The sequence below is a fragment of the Hyla sarda genome, chromosome 1 (genome assembly GCF_029499605.1).
Source record: "Hyla sarda isolate aHylSar1 chromosome 1, aHylSar1.hap1, whole genome shotgun sequence".
Classification (NCBI taxonomy): Eukaryota; Metazoa; Chordata; class Amphibia; order Anura; family Hylidae; genus Hyla; species Hyla sarda.
In genome coordinates this window covers 133,651,499-133,672,524 of record NC_079189.1, presented here as the reverse complement: position 1 = coordinate 133,672,524, position 21,026 = coordinate 133,651,499, and positions in this window count along the sequence as shown.

Sequence of the window (21,026 nt, the reverse complement as noted above, 5' to 3'; positions counted from 1 at the left end):
CCCCACTCCCTAGGGCGCGCGCGCGCCGGTTCTCTGCGATTTAAAGGGCCACTGCGCCGCTGATTGGCGCCTGGTTCTAATTAGTGTAATCACCTGTGCACTTCCCTATATAACCTCACTTCCCCTTCCCTTCCTTGCCGGATCTTGTTGCCATTGTGCCAGTGAAAGCGTTCCTTGTATGTCCCAAGCCAGTGTTCCAGACCTCCTGCCAATGCCCCTGACTACGATCCGTGCTGCCTGCCCTGACCTTCTGCTATGTCCGACCTTGCTCTTGCCTAATCCCTTGTACCACGCCTATCTCAGCAGTCAGTCGGGGTTGAGTCGCTATCGGGTGGAACGACCTGGGGGTTACCTGCCGCAGCAAGTCCATCCCGCTTTGCGGCGGGCTCTGGTGAATACCAGTAACCCCTTAGACTCCGTTCCCCTGGTACTGCCCACGTCATCACCCCACTGACACAGAGGATCCACCACCAGTATCCTCACAGTACCCGGATCTTGACAGTAGATCCGGCCATGGATCCCGCTGAGGTCCCGCTGCCAGTTGTCGCTGACCATACCACGGTGGTCGCCCAGCAGTCGCAACAGATAGCGCAACAAGGCCATCAGCTGTCTCAACTGACTGTTATGCTACAACAGCTTCTACCACAGCTACAGCAACCATCTCCTCCGCCAGCTCCTGCACCTCCTCCGCAGCGAGTGGCTGCTTCCAGCCTCCGCTTATCTTTGCCGGACAAATTCGATGGGGACTCTAAACTTTGCCGTGGTTTTCTCTCGCAATGTTCCCTGCATTTGGAGATGATGTTGGACCAATTTCCAACTGAACGGTCGAAGGTGGCTTTCGTGGTTAGTCTCCTGTCTGGGAAGGCCCTGTCATGGGCCAAACCGCTCTGGGACCGCAATGATCCTGTCACTGCCACTGTACAGTCCTTCTTCGCTGAGGTTCGTAGTGTCTTCGAGGAACCAGCCCGAGCTTCTTCTGCCGAGACTGCCTTGCTGAATCTGGTCCAGGGTAATTCTTCTGTAGGCGAATACGCCATCCAATTTCGTACCCTCGCCTCTGAATTATCTTGGAATAACGAGGCCCTCTGCGCGACCTTCAAAAAAGGCCTATCCAGTAACATCAAAGATGTGCTGGCCGTACGAGAAATTCCTGCCAACGTGCATGAACTTATCCATTTGGCCACCCGCATTGACATGCGCTTTTCCGAAAGACGCCAGGAGCTCCGTCAGGATATGGACTTCGCACTAGGCGATTTCTCTCCCCGGCTCCTCTCTTCTCTGGTCCGCTGCAATCTGTTCCTGTGCCTGCAAAGCCGCTGCAGTTCATTGATTTAAAGTGCCCGCTTTAAATCATTGAACTGAAGCGGCTTATCGGCGTATAACACGCACATAGACTTTAGGTTAAAACATTTTGCCTAAAAAGTGCGTGTTATATGTCGATAAATACGGTAATTGCCGTGGGAACATTTTTCATTCATAAAACCGCAGACTTAATTGGTTAATTGCCGTTTAGAATGTTTGGGGTCCCAACGTTCTAAAATGCAATTATCCAATTAAGCCTGCGGTTTTATAAATGAAAAATGTTCCCACGGCAATTACTATGCATGTCATTGACCTACTTACCCATTTCTGAAAAAAGCGAGCGGAATTTGAAAATGAATTAAAATGCTTTGCGCATGTTTGCCAAAGTGTGCCTCCAGCTGTTGCAAAACTGAAACTCCCAGCATGCCCAGACAGCCTTTGGCTGTCAGGGCATGCTGGGTGGGTGTTGTAGTTTTGGAACAGCTGGAGGCACCCTGGTAACAGTAACAGAAACAGTGTGTTAGCGCAAGTGACATGACATGTTATACATAAATCACCTGACAATAAAACACATCGATGAAACACATCAATCATTCATACAGCATTCATTCATTCATTCATTCATTCATGTACTCATTCATTCAACATTACATTATGTATTAATAATAAATCACATAAAATGATATTATCTTACCTGTCTTCCAATGTTCCGATCTCTGCAACTGCCCTCTTTTCCTGCACACACACGCTCCCGATAATGGTCCCCTGCTTAAAAAAGATTTACCCGAATGTAACTGAATACCAAATGTATCCGAAAGAAAATAAAAACCTGAATACCGAATGTATCCAAAAAATCAAACCGAACACCCGAATACCGAATGTATCCGAAAAATCAAAACCGAAAATATTACCGAACCGAAAATGTTATCCAAAACGAAACGAAGTGAAAAATTTTCTTGTGCACAAGTCTACTAAAAACGTTACAGAGGGATTCATAGTAAAGTATGGGAAAAGAAAAGAGTCGGACATGAGAAGGTGTAGAGGGGGGGGGAATGGGGGGAGGAGAGGCCACAGAGGAAGAGAGAAAGTGGGGAGGGAGGGCGGTAGGGAGGGGCAGGGGGTAGGAAGAGGAAAGGAGAAGGACTGTGTTTGAGGGAAGACCAGCTTACCACCCAAGCAGCGAAGACCCCGGATCCCGGCAACGATCCGACACGGCAACTGATTATGGAAGTGGAATGGCAGGACAAGGCTGAAAATGTGTGGTAGAGAGGTAAAGAGAGGTTTCTATGTAGGACAGGTCCTTGGATTATCGGGAGATTGGAGCTCAAGGTGTATAGCAGTGAAGTCAGGTGAGGATTGGAAAGTAGTCCAGGGCAGCCAAGTAGCAGTATAGCGAGCCAGATTGTGATGTGTGGTGTCCGTGAGCTCCTCCATTCTATGAATGTAAGAAATTTCTTGAAGCCAGGAGGTTATTGTTGGCGGAGACAATGACTTCCATAGGCGTGGTATTACCGCTCTAGCGACTTGTAGGAGAAAGGTGATCAATCTACACGTGGGTTTAGGTATTGAGGGGGGAAGTATAGACAGTAGGGCAATCTCCGGGGTAAGAGTCAGTTGAATTGAGGTAATTTGTGTGATGATATCAGACACTCTAGTCCAAAAATCGATAAGGAGGGGGCAGGTGAACCAGATATGGAGCATAGTGCCCCTGTCTAGATAACAGTGCCAGATAACTCTGTACCGTAGTGTAAATATTTTATAATCGGTCTCCTGCGCCTTGCAGGACAGGGATATGTTTTGTTTTAATTATTATTTTTCTTATTAACCCTTTAATGACCAGGAAAATGTTCATTTTTGCTTTTTATAATTTCCTCCTCTAGTTCAAGGAGGAAGCCGGCACTATGCGCTGCTAATAGAAATACTTTTCATTCATAGCGCCGCAGGGGTGTATGTATGTAGAAGCACTGGGGGGCAGACATATAGTGTTATCTGCCCCTCCACAGCGCTTCTATATACATATGCCGCTGAAGCACTGTGTATGAAAAGTATTTCTATCAGCAGCATCGGGCGGCCGATGCTGCTGCTAGAATGCTTTTCACATTTAGCGCTGAAGTGGCATAAGTATATAGAAGCGCTGCGAGGCTACATTATACATGCGCTGCGGGGGGTATATATTTATTAACGCGCCGGCAGGGGGTATATTTATTAATGCGCTGGTGGGGGTCATATCTAATGCGCTGCTGGGGGCTAGATATATAGGCTATATGTCTGCCCCCCCCTGCAGCGCTATATATCTTGCCCCCCACAGTGCTTTTAATATAGATATGGCCTCTGCTACTCACAATGTTTATTTTTAATTCTCCCGTTGAGAGCCCTGAATGGCTCATCGGTACCAGCCATTCAGGGCTCCCCGCGGGGGATTAAAAAATGAAAGTTAAAACACACTGATACATCGCAGGGTTGCGGAGCAGGCCGCCCGCTCCCCTGCTTAATAACTTCAGATCGCATCGGGTCTCAGAAGTGAAACCCGGTGTGATCAATCCCTCAGCCCCTGTACTACAACCCCCATCATGGAACAGACTCTGTTCCATGATAGGGGTTGTATTACAAACACTAATGTAGCCTCCCCCATCTGTCTGCAGACTCCCACAAGCAGGGAATTACTACTCCCATCATGGAAACAAGTCTGTTCCATGATGGGAGTAGTAGTAGTCCCAGCTGTGGGAGTCTGTAGGCAGAGTTGTTCGGCCATACATGAGGGATAATGGGTCTTAACGGATGAATATTTATTCAGCCATCAGCACCCGTTATTTCATCCGTTATTAAACGTCCGATTTTACACAGAAAATGGACGTTTAATAACGGATGAATGCTCAGGGTGTCAAAGCAGCCTAAGCCTAAAATGGATATTTTTAAAATGATAAAACATAATAAAAGTATTGTGCTGGCTGACTGATAGATACACATAGTTTTCTTTGTTCTGAGTAATTAGAACCTTTCTATTCAAACAGCATTGGATGATACAGAACTCTGTAACCTTTTTATTCTAAAGCTAGCTTTGATGTTTCTCAAAGTGGTCAAGAGTGAATTCACAGAATATTTATTCATATTTAGATGATGTAAGTTGTTTTTATGAACAAAGATCACACATTACAGTACATCAAGAGAAAACTCAACAATACAACCTTTATTCATTTATAGACAGGTGAAGACCGAGAATTTGTAAATCAAAATATAACAAGCAAAATAATCCTAGAGAATCACTGGTCAAATGTACAACACGGTCACACCAGTATTTGTTTTGTCAGAACTCCTAGATTCTGAAATTATCAGAGTTTAAAAATGTAGGTCCTATATTTGTATAGTAATATATTCAGTTATATATTTGGTTAGTCTTTTATGTTGCAGAACAAAGGTCCTTCCTGCCTTCCCACCCCTCAATTTTTTTTCAAAATTAGTTTTTATTTGGCTTATGTTTTCTTCTTACCTGCTAAGACCCATAATTTGATTTTATTTCTCCACTGACAAAGTTGGGGCTTATTTTTGAGGGAAGAGTTGTACTTTTCTGTATTATGAAGCCCGAAAAAAATAATTTGTAGGGCAAAAAAAAATAAGAATTAACAATAAAATGTGCAATTTTATGTACATTTTTCCCCCCTGGAGCTTGGCATATAGTCAAACTTTGTGATGTTCCCATAAACTGGGAGGATGGCAGGAGGGCCCTTACCTGCCTCCTTGCCATTCGATCGGTGCTCTGAAGTCCCCAGCAAGGCTCTGCAGGCTGGAGCAGCAGGGCATCGATAACACTGATCAATGCTGTTCCATGGAGCAACATTGATTAGTGTATGCAATGTAAAGATTTTAAATCACCCCCCCCCCCCATTTCCCATTTTATTTTTTCTAAAATAATATAATGATAAAGAAAAATAAATGTATATGGTGTCGCCACATGCATAAAAGTCCAAAATTTTAAATTTTTGGTCACTTCATATAACATAAAAAGCTTTATAAAAAGTAATCAAAAGTCCCATCAAAACAAATATGTTACCAATAAAAACTACATACCATGGCACAAAAAAAATTTGCCCTCCTATAGCACCATAGCCCTGTATGCAGAAAAATAAAAAGTTATGGGGGTCAAAAGATGACAATTTTAAACATACTAATTTTGGTGCATTTAGTAGAAAAAAAAATGTAAGTAGTAAACTCAAATAAAACCTATATAAATTGGGTATCCTCGAAAGCGTATGGAGAATAAAGATGAGGTGTAATTTTTACCGAAAAGTGCACTCCATCTTAACAGAAGCCCCACAGATAAGTTTTTTAATGTTTTGCCGCAGAATTATGTTACAAAATAAGTGAAGTCTTTTCAAATGACAATTGGTGATGCAAGAAACAAGCCCTTATATGGATCTGTAGGTGCAAAATTGGAAACAAAAATTGTCCGGGTCCTTAAGGGGTTAAATAATTGGGCTGAGTCCTTAAGGGGTTAAACAATTGTTTAATTGCCTATATAGATTAATGTAATACATAGGCATTCCATTAATACATTTGCTTGAAGGCACTGTTGGTTTCTTCATACAGACTTCATAACAAATAAATCCTTTTGAGCCACAACAAACTGAGAAGCTTTTCTTTTAGGGGAGAATGTCATACCTCATGGAGCTCAGGTGGTAATGTCAAATGTCTTATAAGGACTCCATATACAGGGTCCACGCAAATGACAATGTCAAGTGAATTGACAGTGTAATATTTTTGTGACAGGCGTTGCAGTTTGCGAACAATCGCTGAAAGACTTGTGAATAGATTATAGGTGTAGAAGAACTATCACTGCAATAAGCTGAATTTATTTGGAACAAATCTTCATGACAATGCATGGTCTTATCTTTGCTTTTACATTTAAATTATCCTAACTTAGTGGGTTATCAGAGTGGACAAAAGAAGCTACTAAAATACAAATTCATATCTGAATGTTAACTCCAAGCATTGAGACCCATGAATACTTTTCTCATATTATTAAAATAAAGTGACATTGGTAAGACATCACTATCATTTTCTCATACAGGGATTCATTCATTTATTAAGAAAACCTACCAGACATCAATCATCTATCAATTACATTGTCTCAACAAATTAGCATATGTTTCATACATAGATAAATCATTATCCCCATTAGCAAGCTTTAGGAAATGTAATATATTTTGCCTATTCTGTAAAATTATTATAATTGTAAATTAGAAGCAAATAATTTTCCGTTATTTTGCATAAAACCACACTTTTCAGAATGGAGTCTGGATTTTTGCTTAATGCTAATATTGCAAATGAATGCATATGAATGGCTCCAAAAAGGTTTTTGTTTTCACTTAGCACACTTACTTTAATTAAAGAAAGTGAATTAAAATGGATTTAGCAAACAGGCATTAAGAGATGTTGCCAAATAATTGCAAAGACGTCCATTTTTTTTACTTCACTTGCACTTTTGTTTGCTGTAGAAATATATATTTTATTAGATTTTTTAACAAAACTTTGTTATATATATTTTTTTTTAAAGAAAACTTTTATCCCATTTGATATGCATGAAGAAAAGTATTCAAAGATCAGAAACTTTAATAAATTGATTTTCACTGCTTGCTGGGAGCCCAATTACCTTGGAGAGAACACTAATATGTTTTGAGATTTCTTTATGAGTATTGAAATTACAATAAACAGCTACCTAGTATATTGATTGTGTGTTCATAGAAAACTGCTGTTGTATTTTATAATGTATTGAAAAATCAATGTTGTGGTATATATAGGGCAATACTCTGGATCTCTGCATTTTAACTGCGGCTAAACTGATGGGTCATGACTGTCAATAAAGATGGTAGTTTATATTTTATTTTTAACAAGTAGCAGACATTTTATTCCCGTTTTCTGTTCATTAAAAGAAGAGTAGTTTCCAGCTGCACCTGAAATACTATTGATTCCAAGTCTGTGTAGAACTATCAATATCAGGATCTCCAGCATCGAAGCACCTGTGCATTGACAAGATGTGGGTGAAGCAACCTCTTATCAGACACACGTAGAAATAGATGAACATCCAGCAACTTGGTATCTTTGGGTAAAATACATTTTCAAAATATGATAAAACATTTACATCTAAGTCAGGAGGTCTAAGTTGCTACCCTTAAATGGATTATGCAGTTTTTGGCAGGGGAAAATAGAAAATAAATCCATACTTACCTAGCCTCGGTCCCCAGCTGGTCTCCCTGCAGCTTCTGTTTGGCTCTGTCCTCCGTCCTGATCTTCTTTTTGCTTCTGAGATGAGTTCTTATTGCAGGACTTGAACACTCAGCAGATTCCCATTCTGCTTAGTGATTGGCTGAGAGTGCAGGTACTGCAACAAGCACTTTTCTGCATGTTCAGTTAAGCACTGAAAGTCACTAGAATGACACATGTCATATATTTTAGAACACCAAATTCCAACCGGCCATGTCAACTATGTCCACCACTCATATTATGCTTAATGCTGGCAGAACCTGTAGGGTTAAAAAGTTCTGACAGCTTCTTGTTGTTCCTCATTGCTGGGTTACGCCCGGCCGTCTGGACTGGTCAGCTGACCTTGTTTGCAGCACCTGGTCTGGCTCTATATAAGCTAGCAGTTTACTCCCAGTCAGTGCTTGCTATAGAGCTCAGTTTTGTACTCTAGCTGTCTGCTGAATTTGTTATACCTGGCTATCTGAACCTTTGGCTCCTTTCTCTGACTACTCTCTCTGGTATTAGCGACTTTGTACTTCTGTCCTCTCCTGGCTTTGACGCGGTTTGTTGACTCTGACTTTTGTGTGTGTGTTTAGTTTTATTTTGTTAGGTTGCCTGTATCCCACTGGTCCCGGACATTGAAAATTTATTTGTAATTTATTGTGTTGACATTTACTCCCCTCACGTATCCAGGAAGGGACTGTCTTCGTGGTTACGGACCTGTAGGTTAGGGCAGGTACGTAAGTAGGCAGGGATACTGGAGCGGGCGAGATTAGAGTGCATTCCTTCCCTGCCCATACGTGACATTATAGCAAGCCATATACCTGCTCTGTTCCTGCATTACAGAAGCAATGTCTGCTTTGGTGGAGCAAATGCAGGGCTTGACTCAGTTGGTCCAGCATTTAGCTGAGAAGGTACAGCAGCAAGAGTCGTCTCAGTCTCAGTCTAGAAAAATTCAGGACTTGACAGAGAGACTTGAACATCAGGAGCAGCTGAATCAGAGGTTGTTTACCAGAATCATGGAGCTTGAGTCTTCTCAGTCACAGCCAGCAGTAGTTCAGACTTTGACTCAGAGACTGCAAGATCAGGAGCACTTAGTTCAGAGTTTGTTAGCCAGAATTTGGGAGCTGGAGTCTGCCTGAAATCAGGTGTCATCTGTTTCTGCTTCTGCTCCTGTGGAGCCACAAGTTAGTCTCTCTGACTGATTTTTGGGTAACCGCAAAATGTTTAAAACCTTTTGTGAGAGCTGTAAATTGTACTCAGTACACATCTGGTACTGAGGCCCAAAAAGTTGGTATTATTATGTCTCTTCGGCAAGAGGGTCCCCAGGAATGGATATTTTCCCTTGGGTCCGATGCTCCGGAGTTGTCCTCAGTAGATGCCTTATTTGCGGGATTGAGTCTTTTGTACGCTGAACCGGACCGTGCTGCGTACGCTCAAAGTCAATTGTGTACATTAAAGCAGGGTCGCAGACCAGTAGAGGAATACTGTGTTGATTTTAGAAAATGGTGTGTGGCTTCCAACTGGAATGCTCCAGCTTTGATTTGTCAGTTCAGACTAGGGTTATCTGACACCTTGAAAGACATGCTTGTTACCTATCCCTCTCCTGACACTCTTGACCAAGCCATGACTCTAGCTGAACGGTTGGATAGACGTGTGCGAGAACGAAAATGTGAGTGTTCTTGCTCCTCTGTCTCTCCTGTCCTGCTTGATTCCTCTCCTGTTTCCAAATGTATCCCTGAGGATGAGCCTATGCAGATAGGGTCCATTCGTACCCTGGAAGAACGCAAGAGGCTTCGTCAACTCTATGGCCTGTGTTTCTACTGTGGTGAGGACACTCATTTCATCGCCTCCTGTGTCAAGCGTCAGCATTCCAAGTGGCAATCGTGGTGGCCACTTGGCCGCACAGGTATGTCATTCCTCCCAGAAAGCTAGGCCTGGCAAAGCTCTTCTGGGGGGCATAGTTCCTGCTAATGTACAATCTGATGTTCATTCTAAAAGTATTATGAAGCCTGTTTTGCATCAGCCTCTGGTTAAATCAGCATCTTGTGACATAATTTCCAATAAGAGTCTGAAGAGTACTCCAGTTGATTTGGGGTCAGAGGGTAGTAATGAGGGTCTGGAGGATGACTGTGAGGACACCAATGACTGGTGTGATTTGGAGGATGAGGATACAGATGAGAACATTGATGGTCCATCTGTATCCAAGTCAAGACCTCTTTACTCTCAGGTTGTGAAGGGTCCGGTGGCCCCTCCTAAAGGGGGGGGGGGGGTACTGTCAGAACCTGTAGGGTTAAAAAGTTTTGACAGCTTCTCGTTGTTCCTTGTTCCTGGGTTACGCCCAGCTGTCTGGACTGGTCAGCTTACCTTGTTTGCAGCACCTGGTCTGGCTCTATATAAGCTGGCAATTACTCCCAGTCAGTGCTTGCTGTAGAGCTCAGTTTTGTACTCTAGCTAGCTGTCTGCTGAATTTGTTATACCTGGCTATCTGAACCTTTGGCTCTTCTCTCTCACTACTCTCTCTGGTATTAGCGACTTTGTACTTCTGTCCTATCCTGGCTTTGACGCGATTGGTTGACTCTGACTTTTGTGTGTGTGTTTAGTTTTATTTTGTTAGGTTGCCTGGATCCCACTGGTCCCGGACATTGACAGTTTCTTTGTATTTTATTGGGTTTACATTTACTCCCCTCACGTATTCAGGAAGGGACCATCTTCGTGGTTACGGACCTGTCGGTTTGGGCAGGTACGTAAGTAGGCAGAGATAGGGGCGCGGGCGAGGAGTGCACTTCTTCCCTGCCCATATGTGCCAAATGCCAGGACAATAATTATGGACTCTTACGGAATGCCATTATATGCAACTACATTTTAGCATTTAAATTATACAGCACAAAACAAGTTGCGCTTTTCAGAGGTAAAATACAATTATCTTTATTACATCATTTATAAAAATAAAACCAACAAAATACATATAGTAAGTAGATAGGTTTAAAAATTGTTTAGACAAAAAAGCCAGTATAGCGCCAATTGTAAACAATAAACAGCTTATTACCTAGTGTGGATGAAGCCTATGCTCTATGTAAAGGACATAGGCAGAAAACACTACTACAGAAGGTGAGCTGGTCAGAGTATGTCAGAAAAACATACCTCCATATGGGAGAAACAGTGTATTGGTAGCCAAAATACTCCTCACAACCACCCAACTCTACTACATGTAAAGTGACTGTTGCTGAAATGGTTACTCATCCATACTAGAATGGTGCTGCGTACTAGACCCCAAGCGCACTTTCACTCCTGCCTCAGGGGGCTTGATGTTATACCTTCTATAGTAGTATTTTCTGCTTATGTCCTTTACATTGAGCATAGGCTTCATTCACACTAGATAATAAGTGTTTATTGTTGACAATTAGCGCTATACTGGCTTTTTTGCCTGAACCATTTTTAAGTATCTCTACTTACTATATGTATTTTGTTGGTTTTATTTTTTTTTTTTATTTAATAAAGATAATTGTATTTTACCTCTGAAAAGTGCAACTTGCTTTGTGTTGTATAATTTACATGTCATATATTGTAGCAAACTGATAGGTACAAAAAATTTTTATCTATTGACTGAATGACATGTTACAGTGACATGAGTATTTCGTTTGGACATCTGACCATTTTTGCGCATTGTTGTGTAACAACAAATATATATTTGTAATATTATTAGCTAAAGTAATTTTAGATTCTGTTATCCTTCTAATGACAGATTTCCATCTCATGGTTTAGGGGCAGCTAAATCATTAATAATATTCTAATGGATATGATCAGATTTTTTTATTCCACTTTTAGAAAGCTAAACACGATGGCCCAGATGTATATAATTGAGAAAAAAAAATGTGTCTGGTTTGCCCATAGCAACCGATCAAAGAAACCATAGAAAACAGACCAATGTGCAAAATTAAAGCTGAGCTGTGACCGGTTGCTATGAGCAAATCAGACACATTTTTGTCTCAGACAGATTGATCTGGGCCAATATATATATTTTAAGAAGATGTGACTAACTACTTCCCCTAGGCCAATATGTCATTAAATATTCTTTTACATGCAGTAAAAGTTCTAAAATTGGATTCAAGTCAAACTCTTAATAATGATATATTGGGACGGATCTTACACTATGAATGTGCCTCTGAACAGTCAGTTACCAGGCTTGTAAGGTCTGGGGCATCCAGCACCTTATAAAATGGGTTGGGTGCAGGAATCAACATGGAGGTAGCCACTCCTCCCATATGTGCAATACAAAAAAAGATAAGTTGGTCAGCACATACTGATAAACAACTATTGCATGGTCCCAGCATACAGGTGCACGCTGCTAGGCTAAATATACACAAGCAGGAGAATACAGCAGCACACTGCTAGCACAAAGATATAGATGAAATATGAAATGCTATATTACTCTAATGAAAAATTGAGGTGGTTCGCTGACCATTTGGCCAAATAGTGTGTACCATCCCACCACGATAAGGTGACCTCATTGGGATGGACCCTACACTGTGAATGTGCCTCTGAGCAGTCAGTTACCAGGTTTGTAAGGTCTGGGACATATTTTTTTTTTGTCATTGGCATCACTACCACCCATCAGAGCACATACCAATATTTTTTTCTTGATGTCCCCAGGTCTTTGCACAAGCGCTATTCTCAACTGTACCACACCTCTCTGCTCACTCCTGCAAAATCCTGCCCTAGACCATGAGTGCCTTGTGGCAAATAAGATCCTGCCAGCCATAAAGTAGGCAGTAGTACATAGCATACCACTTTTTAATGTGCAAAAGCAGGATTCCAATAATTAAAATGACAGTAGTCCCTCTTCTGAACTGTGTTTCAAGCTAAATAAATAGCACATTTTGCAGCATGTGCTCTAAGAGCTCCATTTTGGGGATTGCAGGAGGTTCCAGTGGTCATATACCCCACAATCAGATAATGTTTTCCATATCCCAATGTTTCTCAATCTTTTTAAACTCTTTAAAAAAATTTTTACTGCGGGGCACCCTTACCAGATAATTTTTTATAAAAGACAAAAATAGCTAAAAATAAGCAATGTGCAATACCTAAATATGTTTTGGCTATGTAGATTACAGTGCTGTTATATCCAATTGACATACAGGTGATGACTTCATTGAATGGTGTTATTCATTTCCCCTTTTGAGTATCTATCCAGCCCAGACCAACGTGGTTATTTCATCCAGCTACAATTCATCGCCTATGAACCTGCCAAACAAACATATTAGACTCCACAGTTTCCCAATGTCCTCCTTCCATTTTCCCCACTAATAGGGTCCCAAAATGTAAGTTAGTTTGTGGGAAGGTGCAGGTTTGTTGGGGAAAGTAGGTAGTTCCCCAAAAAAGGTATTTTTTCTGATAGGTAGGCCCCCCCCCCCCCCCGCCGTATGTAGGTGCACCCAGTATGTAGTATCCCTTAGTAAACTAGCAGTATGCTTGTGTCCTCTGTAGGTAGTTATCCCAGTTTATTCTTTTCCTCAGTAGGTAGCTTACCCCCTTTAAGTAGGACCCCTTGTAGATAGTTTGCCCCCCGTATATAGTTTGCCCCATGTAGGTAGGACTTCCCTGTAGGAAGTTTACACCTGTAGTTAGGACCCTCTTGAAAGTACTTTGCTCCCTATAAATATGACTCCTTTTAGGTAGCTTGCCACTTATATTTAGGACCCTCTGTAGGTAGTTTATTCCCCATTGCAGATAGGACTCTTCTGTATGCAGATTGCCCTTTGTAGAAAATTTGTCCTAGGTATACAGGTAGGACCCATTGTCATAAGTTTATCCCAAGTAGGTAGGTAGGACCTGCTTGTAGGAAGTTTGTCCCAGGTATGTTGAACCTCCATGTAGGATGATTTCCAAGGTAGGTAGGCCCCTTTTGTAGGAATATTGTCCCAGGTAGGCAGAACCACCTTGTAGGAATATTGTCCCTGGTATGTAGAACCCCCTTGTACTAATATTGTTCAAGGTAGGTAGGACCACCATGTAGGAATATTGTCCCAAGTAGGTAAGTAGGATAATAAGTGTAAGTGTTGTAAAAATAGTGTCTCAAGTAGTTAGGATTACCTTATATTGATTTTTCCCCAGGCAGCTAGGTAGGATCCTATTGTAGGAATATGAGCACAGATAGGTATGACCCCTGTTGTAGGAATATTGTACCAGGTAAGCCTATCTTGTAGGAATATTGTCCCAGGTAGGAAGGTGGGTGGGTAAGTATATAAGTAGGACTACCTTGTAGGAATATTGTGACCCCTTGTAAGCTTCATAGGTAATAAGTTTAGTAAGTAGGTAGGTAGTAAGTTTGGTTGGTAGGTAGTTTGACTGATGCAGGTCGTTTGGCTGTTAGGTAGGAAGCTAGGTAGTTTGACTGGATGGTGGGCAATTTGGCTGGTAGGTAGGTAGTTTGGCTGATAGGTAGGTAGTTAGGTTAAAGAACAACAAAAGGTAGGACAAAAAGTGTCGTTAACAATAGCATATCAGCTAACAATAAGTAAGAACATCATATACCATAACACGTTGAGTGGCACAAGAGCAGTGAAATAAAGGATCCCAAAAGGAACATTTTGTCTAGCGGGAAAAGGGACTGAACACATAAGAATTAATAAGGGGGGGGGGGAGAGAGGGAGTGGAGAGAGAAGGAGGAAAGGAAGGGGAGGGGCGGGAGACACCAGATCATGGGGTTTCCAAAATCAATTTGAGGCAGTAGGGAAAGGGGGGTTGCCCCCCTCTTCAACATAGTATAGAAGACAAGGTTGCCATGTTGACAAGTACTTATCATAGGACCTCTCAGCTCTACTAGACATCTCTTTAATTCTGTTAATTTGATGGACCTTTGCTGTCTATTTGGCTATTGCAGGAGGCAGAGGGCTCAGCCATTTCAAGGGTATGAGAAATTTTGCAGCTGCCAGGAGATGAGCTACGAGTGAGTCTTTATGTAATCGAGTGGTGAAGCAGGGTTTCCCCAGTAGAACCAAACTAGGTTCTAGTGATATCAGTGACAGAATAATAGAGTTCATCACAGACTCCACATCCTCCCAAAATTTGCTGATGATAGGAATAATAATAAATAATAATAATAAATAAAAATTCTGGAGTTCTATACCAGCGTGAGTTTGAAGTGAGATTCCCTCAGCCTAACACATCTGGAATAACCTTGAGAGTGGGCGAGGATGTAGTCCACTTCAGAGTCCGAAAGTGTAATACCCAGCTCACGCTCCCATGAGGATATGTAACCAGGACGAGTGAGGTGCATGGGTGGGCAGCATAGTTTCTTAAGCTGTGATAGTTTCATCAGAGTGTGTGGATGCGACCCCAGGGTCTCCTCAAAGTCCGTTTGAGGCCTCAGACCTCCCACGTTCTTAAGGAACAGCGAGCAACAGCGTTGCATATGTAGAATATGGAGAAATGAGAGGTTCACATCTGGGATAAGAGATTGCAGTTGATTGGCCGTCGGAACCCCTCCATCCGGGAGTAGGAGACATACTGGGATATGAGAAAGTTTAGACCAGATATGGGTATAGGTAGGAGAAGCACAACCCACGACCTTGGGAACCAGAGAGGAAAGAAGCAACAGAGGGAGAGAGGCGAGAGAATAGGAGCAAGGGAGGCCCAGACTGAGAACACACCCGAAAACAGAATTGAGGGGTCCAAGTGGGCGTAACATCGCGACCTACAGAGCCAAAGGTTGGGCAGGAAGCGAGGACCAAACGCTCACCGAGACCAAGAGAGTTCAAAAAAGGATATAGAAGAAGACTGCAGAGAGGGTGTAGTGAAGAAAGAAATCCCCCTGCAAAGCTGAATGGCCCTGTAGAGGAGAAAAATGTCAGGTACGCCTATGCCCCCTTGTGTGGCAGAGCGCGTCAGGAAAGAGTAACTCATGTGGGGTCTTTTGTGTTTCCATAAGTAGGCGGAAAATATTTTCTTAATGGATGCAAAAAAGGAACGGGGTAAGGCAATGGGTAACATTTGGAGTTTATACAGAACTTTAGGGACAACATAGGTCTGCAAGACATTTCGTCTGCCAATCCAACATATGAGTGGGTTATCATACTCTTTGAGAAGGGATTGTATTTCCGAGAGTAGAGGCAAAAATTTTTAGGTGTAGTGTTTTCAAGGACAGTGTGATATGGACCCCTAGATACTTTAGAGAGGACATAGCCCAAGGGAAGGGAGACAGGGAGGCCAGCTCAGCTACCTGGGAATGAGACAAAGTGATATTCAATAGTTCTGATTGGGTTATATTTAGTTAACTTTGAAATTGGAGACAAGGCTGAATTCTTGAAACAAGGACACCAGACAGGGCAAGTCCTCCTTGGGATTGGAGAGGAGGAAAAGCAGATCATCTGCAAATGCAAGTGCTTTCAGCTCGCCTGACGCCATCTCTGTTCCGTGGATAGAGTGTTGTTGTCACGCTCGTTGGAGCAAGGACTCTATAACTAAAACAAAGAGAGTCGGAGAAAGCAGACAGCCCTGCCTGGTGCCATTAGAGATTTGGAATGATAGGGATATAGTGTCGTTGATCAGTAGCGAAGCATACGGGTGTGCGTAGAGGGGAAAAATGGCGGTGATGAATTGTGCAGGGAAGACAAATTTACGCAGGACAGCAGCCATGAAGGACCAGTTGACCCTGTCAAAGGCCTTCTCGGCATCTACTCCGAGAAGGACCAATGGCGAGCGCGAGCAGTGAGCCCATGTAATGGAGGACAGCAGCTTGAACGTGTTAACCCTTCCCTAGTGTCCCGGGACAAAGCCTGACTGTTACGGGCAATCAGGTGAGGAAGGAATTTCTTTATTCTGTTAGAGAGAAGCTTAGCCCAGACCTTTAGGTCAAAGTTCAGTAGAGAAATCGGTCTATAGCTCACACATTCGGCTGGGTCCTTCCCTTCTTTTGCGATCAATGTAATGTGGGCTTCTAGGGCTTGTGTGGGGAGAGAAGTGCCCTGCCTTAGAGAATTGCAGGCGCCGTGAGGTGAGGCACTAGGATGTCAAGGAACTTTTTATAGTAGGCCAACGGGAGGCTGTCAGGACCGGGGCTCTTTCCTGGAGGGAAAGATGTGATCACCTCCCGAACCTCCTCTGGAGAAATACCCTGCAACAGGGACTGAGACATTGCCTCTTCCAATAGTGGCAAGTTGAGACTCTCTAAAAATTTCTCCTGGAGTCGGTCCGAGGGGGAGCCAGTGTCTGATTGTGGGGCAGGTCTCAGATTATAGAGGGCAGAATAGAAGAGTTGGAATTGTCACGCAATAGCCGGGGTAGTTGTTAGTGAGGAGCCCTTGTTATCTCGGATGGTATGTATCTGTTTCTCTTCAGCCTTTTTCAACAGAGAAGACATCAGTCTACCCCCCTATATATACGATGTCTATGGTGGAGATAGGCTTTTGAGGATTGTGAGTGAAGGCGAGAGAGTGATTGTTCCATTAACGACTGTAAGTCAGTGAGCGTGGCTGCTAAGCGAGTCCTCTTGTGTGCTATTTCTAGGGCCAAGATGTCAGCAAGGAGATTATCAATCTTTTTCCTGGCCTCCCTTTTCAGTTTAGAGCCCCATGATATGAGAATCCTTCTGATTTATGCCTTATGTGTTTCCCAGACTACTGGGGGGGATGGGCCAGAGTCTTTCTTTGTAGAGAAAAAGGTCTCCAAGTGGGAGACGAAGTCCGCCGCAGTGCAGGGGTTTTCTAATATATGTTCATTCAGCCGCCAGGTGAAGGTGGGAGAAGAAAAAACAGACAGGGAAAACGTGAGATAGGAGCGTGGTCCGAGATCGTGATTGCTTCAATTCCTGCAGATGAGAGTGAAGGGAGGAGTGAGGAGTGGATCAGGAGGTAGTCCAATCTCTGGTAGGAGTCGTGAACCGATGAGTAGTAGGTGTAGTCCCGGACGGAGGGATTCAGAGAGCTCCATGAATCTACAAGAGATAAATCAGCCAGTTTAGAGTCCAATTTAGACAAAGAGCGCTGTGATACATTGAGGGCAGTAGATGTAGAATCAATGTGTGGGTTCAGGGTAACGTTCAGCAAAGACCTTAAGGTCGGAGAGAAATTTTACCAGCCATGGCACCTGGGTGGGATTCGGGGAGTAGATGTTTGCCAGAGTGTACTTAGTTTGGTGCAATTGGATACGAAGGAACCAAACTCTACCCTCATGGTCTGCGTACTGTTGCAGGACTTTGACCGGAGCAGACCGGTGTATGGCTATTGAGACCCCCTTGGACGATGAGGTGTCATGGCATGAATGAAGCCAGTGTTGATAGTGTTTTGTGGGGAGCCTTGGGAGTCTATCATGTTTAAAATGCGTTTCCTGTAGGAAAAAGTATCGACGCCCCAAGCCTCCTCAGAAGAGACATTACATGGGGTATTGAGACCTTGAACATTAAAAGAGGCAATAGTGAGATCTGGCATCAAGGGGGGTGGAGGATGGGGGGGGGGAGGGAAACAGAAACCAAACAAAGAGGGAGGCCCTGGAGGAGGTTAAAACAGGAAGGATTGATAGGGGGGGCAGTCAAAGGGGACACAACACAGTAAAAGTAAGCAGAGTCTCTTTGGGGGAGAGACCCGGCTATGGTTGGGGGGAGTTAGTATATACCAACACAACCTAACCTGTGTGCTCTCGCGGCCAGCCCTGCTATGGAAGCGAGGTTCGGGGAAGCACAGGGAGCTGTGGCAGACAGGGGGGGGAGGGGGGAGGCACCAGCTCCAATGAAGAATAGTCACAATTGCTTGAAGAAGAGAGGGTACACTAATAGCAAATAAAGCAATATAGAGAGCAGTAAAATGTCCCGGGATGAGGTGGTGTCGTTTGGGCAGGGGGGGGAGGGGGGAGGCACCAGCTCCAATGAAGAATAGTCACAATTGCTTGAAGAAGAGAGGGTACACTAATAGCAAATAAAGCAATATAGAGAGCAGTAAAATGTCCCGGGATGAGGTGGTGTCGTTTGGGCAGAGGGATATACCGGGTGGAGGGTAAGCAGTCGAGCCGGGATATTGCTCAGGAGCGGGTCTCAGAGGTCACGAGGTCCTGGAACTGTATGGGAAGGCAGCATGTGAAGGGGGGGGGGGAAGATAAATAGGTATACAGCAGCTTCAGAATGATAAAGTGGGGTAAGTCCAGTGTCTATGGGGAAGGGCAGAGGGCGATTCTTCCCAATGGGAGCGGACCAACCATAGTAGAAAAGGAGAGTCTACACCGGGAGATAAATAACAGCAAACAGTCAAACCTGGAGTCACCGGCTTGGTGATAAAGGCGAAATCAGCGGGGGTGGGTTCCACACCATTCTGAAGTCGGCAGGCTATCCAAGAACAGGTAATCCCAAGGCATCTGCTCGTCAATGGGGTGGAGGGCCTTCTTTATACCTTAAGGTGTGTATTCTTACGTTTATTAGGCTTGTGTCGGGAGACCACCTTCCATTCATCAAGCTGCGGGAGAGGATGCAGCGGGTGGATATCGGACATCGGCATCCAGGACGGCAGATCAAAAGGCTGAATCTTCAGGGCCGACCACACAGCTTCCAGATCGGCCAGTGTCCTAATCATGAGGCGTCTGCCATTGTGGGAGATGGAGAGGCCGAAGGGGAACAGCCAGGCGTACTGTATCCCCATGCCTCGTAGCTGCTCCAACAGCGGACTCAGCAGACGTCTCTTCGCCAGCGTGGATGGTGCAATGTCCTGGTATAGGGCGATTTCAGCGTCGCCATAGGAGATAGGTCTCTTTTCTCTAGCCGATTGTAGGATTGAGGCTGTGTCCGCGAAGGAGAGGAGGCCACAGATGACGTCTCTTAGTGGGTCGGAGACCTTCAGCTTCGGCCTCAGTGCTCTGTGGATCCTTTCTATAACGATCGTCTTGGCTCGCTCAGAGCCCAGCAAGCCAGTGAAGATTTCATGAGCGACTTTCTGCAGGGCCTCCGGCGCCCACATCTCCGGTAAGCCTTTGATACCAACATTCTTGCGCTGACTTCTGTTTTCTTGGTCCTCAATGAGGGTGTACGTGGTATTCAAGTGTGCCTCCAGTAGCTCCGTATGGTTGGAGACCGCAGCCTAGTGAGAGGTAAGGGATGCGCACGCCGTCTCCAGGTCCTCCATCCTGGCCCTTATTGCATGCACTTCAGCTTTAATGTCGGCCAGCTCAGATAGTACTGGCTTCACTGCTTGGGTGAGAGCTTACTTCATGATGGACTTGAGGAAAGATTGCGTGACCACCGCTGGGGAGCACTCTTCGTTGTCACTATCTCGGTCTCCCTCTTCATCATGGTCTGGAGCCGGAGGCGCTTCAGGCGCCATCTTGAGCGCGCGTGCTGGGGAAACGCCACCTTTCTTCTTGAAGAATTTGGCCATGTCTGCTTGATTTCTGCATCCCCAGCTGATCCCCGTCCAATCTTTACCATTTTGTGAGAGTGAGGAGGTAGTTAAAGGCTGAAAACACGAGGGAGACGGGAGAGCTGCAGGCTCACACGTCCATTCCAGTCCGCGGCTAGGCTCCACCCCCTAAATGAACAATTGTTCTCGTTTTTATAACATTTATTCATTAAATATTGTAATCCCTTTTTTTTATTCTTTTCTCAGTTCTAATAGTGTATTGTCATGACAACTGCATAAGTATTCATGTTGGCATACTATTATTAACACTGGATTACTTCCCAAACAAAGCAAGATGCAGCAAAGATTCCAACAGCAAAGAAACATTGGGCCTTATGTAAATTTTTTTTTATGTGTATTATTATTTATTTGTATCACATGAGTGAAGTCATAGTAACATAGGCACTTTATTATTATTATAATTATTAACCCCTTGAGGACCAAGCCCATTTTGACCTTAACCCCTTAAGGACCAGGCCATTTTACACCTTAAGGACCGGAGCGTTTTTTGCAATTCTGACCACTGTCACTTTAAACATTAATAACTCTGGAATGCTTTTAGTTATCATTCTGATTCTGAGATTGTTTTTTCGTGACATATTCTACTTTAACTTAGTGTTAAAATTTTATGGTAACTTGCATCTTTTCTTGGTGAAAAATCCCAAAATTTTATGAAAAAAATTAAAATTTAGCATTTTTCTAACTTTGAAGCTCTCTGCTTGTAAGGAAAATGGATATTCAAAATAAAACATTTTTGGGTTCACAAATACAATATGTCTACTTTATGTTTGCATCATAAAATTAATGAGTTTTTCCCTTACGTCCTAACCAGCAGCACAAGTGGGGTGTTCTGCCCCTGTGAAGCTGGCAGGACGGTGGAATTTTTAATTCCGCCCAAGCAATTTAAATTAATTAGCCCCCCCCATAAAAGGCCTCCTCCCCTAGGCCATCTCGCTTTTTTTTCTGTCCTGTGTAAGGACAGCAGGACGGTGCAGGCTCCTTTGGAGCCTGCCTGGATGTCTCCCCTGTATTGGGGAGATATTTTTGGGGCGCAGTACCTTTTTCAACTGCCCCCTGTTTTTTTCTCTTTATATTATCTGGGCCTCCGGC